General features: G+C 41.6%; 1 protein-coding gene across 1 annotated transcript in view; it reads left to right on the top strand.

Annotated features, from left to right (window-relative positions):
• Positions 1-12730, top strand: part of LOC311252453 (plexin-B2-like) — a 175379-nt gene that overhangs the window by 103000 nt on the left and 59649 nt on the right. Inside the window, exon 4 of the mRNA XM_084345606.1 lies at positions 6138-6281. The gene's annotated coding sequence lies outside the window, so the exon portion shown is untranslated. The remainder of the gene's footprint in view (positions 1-6137; positions 6282-12730) is intronic.

Below are 12730 nucleotides of genomic sequence, written 5' to 3'. Positions count from 1 at the left end.
CCGATGATAGCAGTCTGTATATTCACTGTTGCAGTGCAAACTGGAAGTACTAATTGCTAATTCGGCATGCTTTTAATGGTTCCACTAAATGCCAAAATGTGAAGAAAGACGAGCTTAATACATTGTCCTTCCAGTAGCATGATTGGAACAGTGACAAAACCCATCCATAATAGAATGTGCAGTAAATTGCAGCTACGGGTGTGAAATCAAACATTTATTCATTCGACTCAGTCGAACTATTGTTTAAAATATGTGATTGTTATTAAAACAAAGCAAGTTTGAGTTTACGTAATCACATTCAAATCTCACTAAATCTTGAGTGAGTTGCCACGGTGAACAAAAATAGGAAGCGGAGAGAAGCATCTCTTTAATAAGCAGAAGTCAAAGTTGCATTATTGAGCAGATTTCAGTTGGAATATGAAGTGAGATAGTCACAAAGCGCTGCAGGCTCTTTTAATATAAAGTTTCTCCTTCATTTCTCCTCTACAAGTTGGCCGGCGATAACAGCTGGATATTACTTTCCTGCTGAGGATTTCATATATCATATCATTACTGCACTTTGTTATCCCACTATTATCTTCAATATGGACTATTACATAATATCTCATACAGGAACAGATTCTGGAGTGTGCTACTTTCCCATTTCTCTCTTTATCCTTCTCTCTGCCACACTTCAACCACAGTCTGAGTATCATACTTTTAGAAAGTCAAGATCAATTTTAGAGTTGATGTAGCTGAGACAGTTTGAGCTGATACCCTGCATTTTGAAATCTGATTTTTTTTTTGGTTTGGGGTTTTTTGTGTGTTATGCTAGTAGCGGCTAATGTAGCCTTGAGGTGAACAGCTTAAGATTTAACTGGGATTGTTTTATATCTACTTTGAGGTCGTGTTGTTTTGGGAACGGTGATATATGACGTTGTTGGGGTGACTAGCAAGCAACATATTCAGTCATTGGGGTCTGAGGATGTGATCAGGCAGTCAGTTAAAACACTGCCTGCTCAGCAGCAAACAGCAGACAGACACAGTTAGAGACTCACTGGTGAACACACTTGAGCATTTAGCGGCTAAAGAGTCAGATATTTCCCTCAGGAGGTGGTGGAGACCAAAAATGGAGCCAAAAGAGAGCCAATATTGGCCAAAATTGTGCTCACAGCTTGTTTCTCCTATCACCAAGTGGCTATAAGTCAACTATTCATGGTTTCCACCTTTAAAACCATGACAGAGAACACAAGTGATACTTCCTGGTTAAATCACAAAAAAAGCAGTGAATAAATGTCTAAATAAAAGTTTTGTGTACAAAACTAAGGTATTGAAGGCTTTCTGCAGTATTTGTTTGCCCTCTCATTAATTCAGTCAGACATCCTTCTCTGCATTGATGTTGTACTGAATCTTTCCTGTGGTGTTTCCACCCACAGGATGGCCACACTGGCTGTTTTCTGTTTATTGCAGCTTTCTCTGTGTAACCTCTAAAACTCTGCAGTGCCAAAAATCCCACGTAAATTCATATTTAATTCATGTTTTATGATGCATGTTTTTCTGTCCGCCTCTCTCAGGGGTGTGCAGCTCCTACACAGCGGTCAATGAGCTGCTTTCTCTCTCTCCTCAGTCGCTTGTCACCTTTCTCTCTTCAATTCTTCTTTTCATGTGTGGACCCCCTCTCTTGTTTTCACCAGGAGCAGAAGCCTTCAAAGACAAGTCTACACTGACCCTCTCCTCCTCTGTTCTCCGTCGCTCCCAGCTCGTCTTCCTCTCTCCTCTTTACTCGCCAACAAATGAAAGGTCTGCACTGACCTCCCGCTTCAGAAATTCTGCAAAACTATCTAACAGACGTCTCTCCGGGAGTTTTGGTGTGTGCGTCTATTTACACACAGACAAAAAACAAGTCAATTGAAGGAGCAATTTTCTTTTTTGCCATGGAGTGCTAGAGCGAAAAATAGCAGATTTAATCTCACAAACAACAGAATATCCAGGGAGAAGCACTTAAAAAGAACTTGAAGTGGGTCATCACAGGGCCAACGGCGGCTCCACGAGGCTTCAACTAACAAATATTTTATTACAGATTGATCAAGAGAATAATTAACAGATTTCTGGAAGACAGTTGTGAAAAAGAGTACAATATGTGTACCGGAAAATACACGTTAAAAAGTGAGGAACATGTATGTCTGAATCAAATTTCATGTGAGTCGTTGATGAGGTATTTAATACAGATTGAAGTGGCAACAGACCCGCATTGCCAGCTTCAGTGCTGACAAGTTTTGTCTATTCTTATATTCCTTACACTTTCGTTTAATTATTAATATACAGACTTCCTTGTTAGAAACCTGTGGACAGACAAAAACCCTCACAATTTCATAAACTATTTTACATCAACAACTCCAGTATAACTGTAAAACACTTAACACATACAGTACAGTAAGGACTCTGAACTGGTGTAGTACTTCTACTAGTTAAAAACTACTTTGGTATTCAAATTTATGTTGTATTTTGTAATTTAAATAGCTCATAACCATAAGAATTGTCTATGGAAGAAGATCCTGCCTTGATCTACCTAATTAACAATCAACAACAGCTCATAAAGATGCAGCTCAGTGAAATAAAACATGAAATTCAAATATCAGGCAAAGGCATGAGAGAAGCCTTGGAAAAGGATAAAAATGGCTTAGACAAAAACGTAGGAACAATGAAAGGAAAGGCCACCCAGGAAAGGAAACCATGGGTGGTCAGGGATGAATCCCTCTGTGGATCTCTGTTTAGATAAGCAATAAAAATGGACAGTAATATGGACCAGGAAATTTAAATAGGAAAACAGATGTGACAGGGAGAAACATGTGGTGGAAGGATGGGAACTGTGACCAACGCCAAAAAACACAATCACTACCTCAATATAAACAGGAGGGAATTTAAGCACCACTAAGCAATTTATTTGGCCAGAAAAATAGCAGATTCAATTTTTTTCATCAATTATGAATCAGGATGTGTTGTAAGTTGATGAGGAGCTTCTTTATTCAGCACAGCACACATAGAAATCCCCTGGTGTGTAAAGGATGAAAACAATTTCAGTATCATTAAGTGTTCGAAATGGCAGGAAGAGTAAATAAAAACTTTTCATCTTAATCAAGTTTAAAAGTGTGTATGGATATCTGAAGAACTTCTTCAGAGCTGAAACAACAGTCAGTTATTGATCTATTTTTCAAGAAAAACATGGCAATTACTCAGATTTTTTATAATCGATGCATAATTTGAGGATTTTTTTGTTGAAAATGACAAATTCACTGATTTCAGCTCTTTCTTAGATGTGATATCTGATGATTTTCTTACTCTTCCATCGTTAATTGAATATATTTGAGTTTGAAATGGTCTGAATTCGATTATTAACCTGATTATTATGTTAATCATGAAAGCAATTATTGTTGTAGATGATGAAAATACACATCAGTTGCAGCCATAATTATAAATATACAAATATTAGTGGGCCGAGAAGCGAGCCCTGTGGTACACCCCGAGGTACAACTACTCACAAAATTGAGCGTTTTGATAATGAAGTCTGGGGAATTTCTCTTCATCTTCCTGCTGTAGTATGTTGGTGTTCACGTTTGCCGTCTCCTGTAATAATAGGTTGAAATAAGCTTCACGTGAACCATGAGAGTACATGCCGATGGCAAAAGCTCGGTCGCTCTTTTAATGTAGTGTAAAATGTTCTCAAATTGTTGTTAATAACTATTAAATATAAGCTATTCTCGTCATTGAAATAAATAAAAAAAAAACATCAATGATGTCATATAGACTGACCCCCAGCACCTCCGACTGTGACCGACTTCCTGCATCCCTGAAAGTATTTGTACTAAATCTCTCCCTGTGGGTGTGTAAACAAACAGACGCTGAAGGATATTTGTATGAAATAAACACCTAAAGTATCCTAAAGCTGTGCACACATGAAACCATGTAGAAACTTTATATAATGCTTAACGGGTCTTTTCTCTTTCTGCATCGCCTCGTTGAAATCTTTCTTCTTGTTCAGTACCTGAACCTGTTTGGAGAGATCAACAAAATAACGGATAAACACGCTGCTTCTTGTCCAGAAAGTGTATGACATCATTACCCTCATAATCGTTATCATCACGATAACCTCTTCTCAGTAACTGCTCGGCAACGGCTGCTCTGCCCGCCGATCAGATTTGGCACAAAATGTTCATTCCTTAATGGCAGCAGGAGTCGACAACAACTTCATCTGTGTGTGTGTGTGTGTGTGTGTGTGTGTGTGTGTGTGTGTGTGTGTGAGAGTGTGTGTGTGTGTGTGTCACCTATTCATTTCCACGGTTCCTGTCCAGGCCTCTGTGCTTCCTCCAACTATTCCAGTGTTATATCAACATCACACACACACTCACACAGTGGGTATAATAGCTCTGTCCAAGCATAACACAACAGTACAGAGGCATGTCCTACTCATAACATCCCTACTGTACATACTGTGCTGTTAGCTCAGTGTGTGTGTGTGTGTGTGTGTGTGTGTGTGTGTGTGTGTGTGAGAGAGATAACCCAGGATAACCTCACCTCACCTCTGTTAACACACACATACTCTCCTCCTCTTCTTCTTTGTCTTCTTCTTTTAAATTCAATTCTGTCTCCCATCCTCACCTTGTCGCCTTATCTGCCCTCTCATATAACTCACACACACACACACACACACACACACACACACACACACACACACACACACACACACACACACACACACACACAGTCTCTCTCGTTCCCACAGTGTGCAGTGGTGTAATCAGCGCTTCATATTGTAACAAGAGATTAGCGCTGCTCAGCTAAAAATCACAATCTGCCCTGTCAGATAGCTCAGCTAGCACACACACTCACACACACTCTCTCTCTCACACACTCTCTCTCTCACACACACACACACACACACACACAGACACACACTATAATGAAAGAAAAGTGCTACCTGCAGCGCCTGAGACGAACCTCTCCATAATTGGTGTCTCCGTCTCTCATATTATCAGACTTTACAGCAGCTCTTTTGTAATCACCGGGACAGTCTAATAACTGCAGAGCTACAGTCTAATAACTGCAGAGCTACAGTCTAATAGCTGCAGAGCTACAGTCTAATACCTGCAGAGCTTCACTCTGAGGAGACGTAATGATCCTCTTCTGCTGCTCTAACCTCCCTGCGCTGCCTTAGCCGAGGTCATCTCACCTGTGTGTTCGAGGTCCAGACTCCAGTTTGGCCTCTGTAACCGACTCCCGGAGGTTCAGTCTTCCTCCTCCTTTTCTTTCAGATGTCACCCTTATTCACTCAGAGCATTTAGATGCACTCGAGTTACCAGGTTACACTTGACTTTCTCTTGTAAGCTTTTAAATGTCAGGTAAACAAGAAGCATGGGATTAGAGAAGCCTGATTTCCCCAGCTAGGTTTTCTCCTGGAGAGCTGTTTATGTTGGCTGAAGGACGGGAAATGTTAGTGTTGAGTCAGTTAACATGAAGAAACAGGACCCTGGTGATGAGTTTAGGTGAAGTTTCATCAACAGCTGCCATGTTATCATAGGTTTAAGTCATCCTTCGCCACAGGTGGGAAGTAACAAAGTAGAAATACTTTATTTCCGTAGACTTTTCAGGTATCTGTACTTCACTTTCGACTTCCTTGCTCTACATTTGAACGCAAATATCTGGACTTTCTCCTCCTGACACTTTCAAAACACGCTTGTTGCTTTAGTTTGTGCATTTGAGGAGAATGATGGATTATTTTTATTTGGCGTCACTGCACGCCGCCTACCCATCAATCAACTATCTATGTGGTGCATTCAGGAACAGCTGGGACAAATCTTGTGATTCTACCTTCCAGTTTAATAGTCTTTGAATTATATTAATATGACGTGAGCTTCAGTTAGCTTTGACCAGAAATGTCCTTTAGAGGGAGACTTTTTACTCTGATACTCTGATATTTCAGAGCCTGTACTCTATTACTTTTACTTGATTAAAGAATGTGTGGACTTCTGCCCCCTCTGCCCTCCACTTAAAAATGATGTTTTACTTTGATAAATTGTTTCAGTGTCATCTTTCGAGCAAAAATGTCAAACAGCTTTTTAAACGTGAGGTTTTATTTGCCCTTTTTTTGTCATTTATCACAGTAAATAAAGATGGCCGTCAAGCAGGACGATTGACGGTCGTATCCTGTCGTGACTAAGCGGAAAACCACAACCGACGGCACGTCTCGGGCGCCTCACGACGTCCTACAAAAAAACGACTGTGTCAACATTTCATTGCCTTCTCCTGTGAGTATGACAAATTATTCTTTGTGTATGTGACACTGACCAACAGGATCTTTTTAAAACTGTATTCATTGTCTTTTAACAAGTATTGTAACATAGCACATGTACAGACAAACTACCTCAACACTAATAACACATAAACTCACAAATTATACACATATTTTGAGTGCCACAACCCAAATGAACTTGTTTCACTTACATAATTTGGTCCAAGAACATTTGGAAAGTCTAGAAGAGCCGTTCGATTAAATTATTTTACACCCAATAAAGTTAGCGGAGGAATCTCTCGTACACATGTTCTCAGGGCAGAAGCAATCCAGAAGATACCGGTAATCCTGTAGCCGGGAAGTCGAACCTATTTTGGCTTCATACACCACCGAGGAACTTTATCTGACGATGCCTTCAGTGCTCTTTTCACATCCACACTTCAGACGCCATGCTGTTTACATCCTTGCTCCCAGAAGTGGGTTCCTAGCAACGACCTCCCGACGATACCGTGCAGGTTGTGAAAGACTTACATGTAGTCTGTCGTGTCTCTGAACGCGTTACACAAGTCTGATGTGGACACTTGTATTTGCAGCAGTCCACACGGTAGATTCAGGACTTTTTAATGAGGAAGAAGTCGATGCCATTCCCCAAAAATTTTAACGAGGTAATTGATTTGGTTTTCTCACAACAAAAGTCGACACACACATTGATGTTCTTTGTAGTTTTTGACAATCTCCAACACAAACAAGTCGCTGACTTTTTTCCTCGAAAACACAACACGACGTCGGGAACTGACACAGTTTCCTCTGACTGAGTGACAGACTGGAGTGACTGGTTTATTTAAATGTGTGTGTGTGTGTGTGTGTGTGTGTGTGTGTGTGTGTGTGTGTGTGTGTGTGTGTGTGTGTGTGTGTTCGCCTGCAGACAATGAATGTTCTGGCTGCTGTTCTGCGTTGGTGTAATTGTTTCCCTCCTAGCTGTTTATATAGGACACACATTCATTCTATTAACTCACATACACACACATTTTACACACACACACACACACACACACACACACACAAACACACACACACACATCTCCTCAGGGCAGAGAGAGAGAGAGAGAGAGAGAGGTGTAAACTAAACTAAAGGTCTCTCTATCGCTCTTCAGCAGCTGGCTGTCACTGGCTGATACCGCAACAACAACTACTGCTGCTTTACACACTGAAACACTGATCTACACACACACACGCACACACACACACACACACGCTCTCCTACACAACCTCAAGGCTGCTTTAGCATTTTGTTTGCTTGTTTTTTGGCTAAGAGGCTGATGGATGTTTTGTCAAATTTAAAACGCACACACTCGTTCTCTCTGCTGTTTTAGCCACAAATATGGAAAAACACTTTGTTACAGGGCCGAGGGAAAATTACTTTACACGCACACACACATACACACGCACACATGCATGCGCACACAGGTTGGCAGAGTACTATTTAGCTCCTAATAGCCTCTAAATTCACACTGCATATTAATAATGCGGATTTCCCTGCTAACACCCTCATATAATGAACTGGGTCAGACACACTCACTCTGTGTGTGTGTGTGTGTGTGTGTATGCGTGTGTGTGTGCACGCGCGCCTGTGTGTGTACCCGTCGATGTGTTTGTGTATGCTTCAAATGACTGTACAGGTGTGTATCTGTGTGTGTGAGAAAGTGTGTTACTTTTAATACCCGGTAATCCTCTCAATTTCCTTGGCTGTAACCCAGGGTCACACCTTTTCTATGCCACTGTGTGTGTGTGTGTGTGTGTGTGTGTGTGTGTGTGTGTGTGTGTGTGTGTGTGTGAGAGAGAGAGAGTGTGTGTGAGTATGTGTGTGTGTGTGTTTGCCTTTCTACCTTCAGCTCCTATTGCTCAGCCAACTCCCCAATGACCCCAATAGTTTTACCAAACAACACACTCGTCCTATTATGTAGATATCAAAGCCTTTCTGGTTTCCCCTCAGTACAAAGGCATGCTTGTGCTTTTGTGTGTGTGTGTGTGTCTGTGTGTGTGTGTGTGTGTGTGTGTGTGTTATCACACCTGCGTTTATTGCGGTGAAACTACCTGGGAACTGCTATCATTTCCAGTGTGATTGTGCCAGGAAGTCTGGTAAAGTTCAACTGTGGAAATGATTTTCGATAAGACGGGAAGCAGCTGGAAGTTTTGTTTTCCATTAAACATCAACCAAAGTTTACAGAGTGGCAAAATAACAAAACTAAATACAAATGTTTTCTTTCATATCAAAAAACTGCAAATTGCCCACGAATGCTGACGTTTCCGAGCTCCTGCAGTCCTCTTCAGGGCAGTGTGGTGCCTTGTTTTTATTCTGGCCAGCATGTAGTTGAGTTTTTGATCTTTGAAAGGGATTTCAGATAAACATGTCAGATGCAGTTGAAGTATGTATCTATGTATTATTAATTAAATGGCTTAGCAAGCCGTTTGACCCTGCCAAAAGTACAAATCTCTCATAGAAAATCATAAAAAGTAGATTTACAAGGGATTAATACGAACTAAGCAGGTTGTCAGTAGTGAGATTAGTTCTAATATCTTGGTTTATTTGGAGTTTAATCGAGTATTTGGGGCATTCGGACGCTGCCTCTGTGGGGTTTTCTTGTAGTCTTCTACTAGGTGGGAGAGTGTAGGAAAATTCAAATAATAGGTGGCACTGGAAAAAAAGATGAGGACGAGGTGACCCCGAGAGGAGCAGCAGAAGACCAGAAAGGAGGTTGAATAGGTCGGGGTGTTTACCGGGGAAACTACAGCTCATTAACCATTGTGTCAGAACTGCAAGAAAAATAAACACAACCAGAGCTGCACTATGAGATAACAGTTTGAGTCAAGCGTAGAGAGTGCAGCCAGCGAAGGCAACCAATCAGGGCGGGTCTTGCAAGAAAAGCAGTTCTTCAGGTGGTGGACTTCAGTTCTTGCAGTGTGACATTCAACACTAAGGTGCACGAAGATGTTTTTAACCGTCAGACAACAGATCGTTCCTATAGCCAACATCTTTGCTAACACTTTGCCAATGCCACTTACAGATGCAACAGAATAAAACAAAATGGTCTTTTCTCTTTTTTTTATATGTTTTGATTTTGAGTTTCATCCACCAACTTCTCAAAGAAATATCTGGATATGATATGGTCATAATATGTTGGTCTTTAGCTGCTAGATATGGCTTAATTCACCTGCAACTTGAAGAAAAACAAGAAGCATCTAATCAGCTTGTCTGGGCTACTATGGAAAGTAGACAATACAACCTGTAACTGTAAAACAGCCAGAATATGGATGTGTAAGATTAAAATCCGAACACGGAGATGAATGTGCTCGGAGCTGCTGACTGAGGCGTTGATTCACAGCGAGATTGGCAGCACTGTCAACCATTTCACATCACAGTTTCATTTGATTACATGTCAATATCAAAAACATCACTCAGTGGCGCTTTAAACGGTCAATCCCGTCTGTGAAAGAGGACTCAGAGGAGCGTAATGAATGCTGGATCTCACTCCAGTCGGTCTCATCTGCAGCTCTGCCTATAAAGTATAAAAGCTGTCTTTCCAGGCTAGTTCTGATTAGGGCTTAGTTTCTGGCGTGTCCCAGAATGCACCCCTCAGTACTTTAATACAGCGACTTAGCGACAGTATGATCTGCCTCTTTCACTGACTCTTCATTTCTACCCCTTTTATCTCTCAGTAGCTCATAAATACACATTGGTATGCATGCTGTTCTTTACCTCTTTGTACTGTCTCTTCTCACTCTCTGTAAATAAACTTTGTTCTCTCGCACACACTAAACAAGGTGTGCGTTAGCCTTGAGGTAGACACTGCAGTTTATTATGTTCAGTTTTTGAGATGAAACACTGGAGGGTTCACGAGTCTCTCATATGCCGTCAGTGAAGCATCTCTACACGGTTTCTATTCATCTCAGCTTGAGCTCAGCAACGTAGACTCTACTGTCTCCAGTTAAATTAATCACTTTTTGACTTACTTGGGCAACACAGCGTGTGATAAATAGCCAATTTTTATTTGCTGAGAAAATAAAACTGAAAGTCTGAAGCCAAGCCGGCGTCTCATAGAGGCTGTAGTGTTCAAACCATCCAGTGCTGGCCCTAATGGTTCCCAAACTGAGGAAGAAGCGATTAGTCTTACCTGTAATGTGACTAAAGTTCCTCGGGAGCATGAACAAGAGTAGTTTCATGTAGAGACACACCACCGCTGTATTTTCTAAACTCATCTACAAAAGCACATTTTAATGGCAGTCTGATGGTCGTTGTTTCAGTCCGGAGCTGAAAACTGTGCCTGAACTCACCTGTGAGCCGGTCAGGCTGACTTGACAGAGTTCAGTTTGGTAAAGTGGTCACCCAGTAGTAATGCTGTGCTCCCCAGCGGGCTGAGTGTTGTGTGTGTTGATAAGGCAGTTTGCATGGATGGATGGCCATGCGGTAGGAAAGTAGAACAGAACCATTCTGGCTCGTTCATTCAGGACTGAGCTACCGTGGAGCTCCACAGCCTCCGTGCCAAGTGCTGCTGCAGTCAGGAACACGACCAGCTGTGCACTGAGTGGACTGACCATCAGGAGCATCTGCTTCACACTGAGTTACATTTCCTGCTCCATAATTCATGTCTCTGTTGTTTGTTGTTGTTGTTCAGTCTGTCTGCACTACTTCCTCTACAATTTCTCTTCATAATTAAAACACGCTTTTGTCGGGAGAAGTTGAAGCGATACTCTCTCAGTCAGCAAACCCAGTCACCAGGATAATGTTGGCAGCGTACTTTTCTGCAAAACCACTGATATGTTGAAACTTTAAATGTATTTTTGCTGCAGCTTCAGGTTTAATGTTCGTTTTATCTGGTGACAACACTGTGCTAATGTTCTGGTTGGGTTTAGGCGCAAAAAGCACTTGGTTAGGGTTAGGAAGAGATCATGTTTGGCTTAAAATACCTGGTTTGGTCGCCACAAACACGGCTGGAGACGTCCCAACTTCCTGTCAATAATATCAGGTTTTGTCACCTCAGACGTGACTGGAAAATGGTCCCATGGTCTCATTAAAAACATGTTTTTTGTCGCCACAAACATGGCTGGACTTCCTATCAGAAACACCAGGTTTTTGTTGCCCAAAGACAGCTGGAAATCGTCCTGCGGTTTTGTTAAAAACACCCAATTTTGTCGCCACAAATGCAGCTGGAGATGTTCCAACGTCCCATCACAGATCCAGATTTGTCACCACAAACCGAAGCTTATAGATGTTGAAACTTGATGGCCCCTCGTCACAAATATCTAATGGTTTGACACTAGGAAAATATGATGCTTTGGTTGTAATAAACACCACTGAAAAACACCCTGTTTTAGACGCCAAAAACATTTCTCAAGATGTCCCAACTTCCTGTCAAATATATCTGTGTTTCGTTGCTGCAAGCATGACTGGATATGTCCTGACAAACACCAGGTTTTTGTCACTTCAAAAGCCGTGCTTACAAATGTTGAAACACTGTGGTCTCTTGTATCCAGAGGTTTCACACCAGGAAAAGATCATGTTTTGGCTTAAAATGCCAGTTTTGGTCTCCACAAACGCAGCTGGAGATCTCTCGAGTTCTCATTAAAAACATCGGGTTGTTGTCGCCACAAACATGGCTGGATCAAAAGCATCTTATGAAACGGCCTGTGACTCGTACAAATGTGAACATATTAGTGGTTCGCAGAATCGTACTTGCCAACATTTGATCCTTGCTGCTGGGCTGTAATCTGTTTGCTGAGCCCTTTAAAGGCAGCTGTAAGACATTTGTAGCCTCCTAATCGACAACAAATGACAACTGTTGTCAGCTTGAATTCATGGATGCTGGAGTAAGTTCACTCCAGGTGGAACAAGCTTTTTTTTTTTTGTGCCAGACAAAAACATATTTTATAACATCCGTGAAAATCCTTGCAGCAGGATCCTCTCCTCCACTGTCATCTGCATGCTTTCTCTCTTTGAAAACAAACCTGGAAACGACCTGATTTGAATCTGGAGAGACGCCTCGGCTCAGCCAAACATCGCTCGAGAACAAACTGTAACCTGAACGAGCTGAAAACAAATGTAAATGTGATGTCTCGTCTTGTAACTCTGCACGACGTCTCTGTCACTTTGGTTTTGGTTATGGATTACGGCCTAAAATAGATATGAACAGTCACCCAGAAAGAAATGAGATGTGATCAGCTGTTTGGAATCGAGCATAAAGGCTGCAGTGTGTTGCGGAAAGCTGCTTTGAAAAGGCTCACAGTTTTTACAAGCTGCACTTCGGAAGAAGCTGAACCGCAGCAAAGCTTCCCTCGAGGGAAACGCAGCGCTGTAACCTTCCTGAAAAATAGCAGAACAGATGACAACAACGTGTTTTACAAGTGTGCCAATATCTGTGAAGTGTTTTTTATTAAAATATCTTGAGTCTGTTGCTCATAAAACCAACC

The sequence above is a fragment of the Pagrus pagrus genome (genome assembly GCF_965226575.1).
Source record: "Pagrus pagrus genome assembly, chromosome: 23".
In the NCBI taxonomy this organism is placed as follows: Eukaryota; Metazoa; Chordata; class Actinopteri; order Spariformes; family Sparidae; genus Pagrus; species Pagrus pagrus.
The sequence above is the reverse complement of the archived record's forward strand: the minus strand, read 5'-3'. Positions and strand labels throughout refer to the sequence as shown.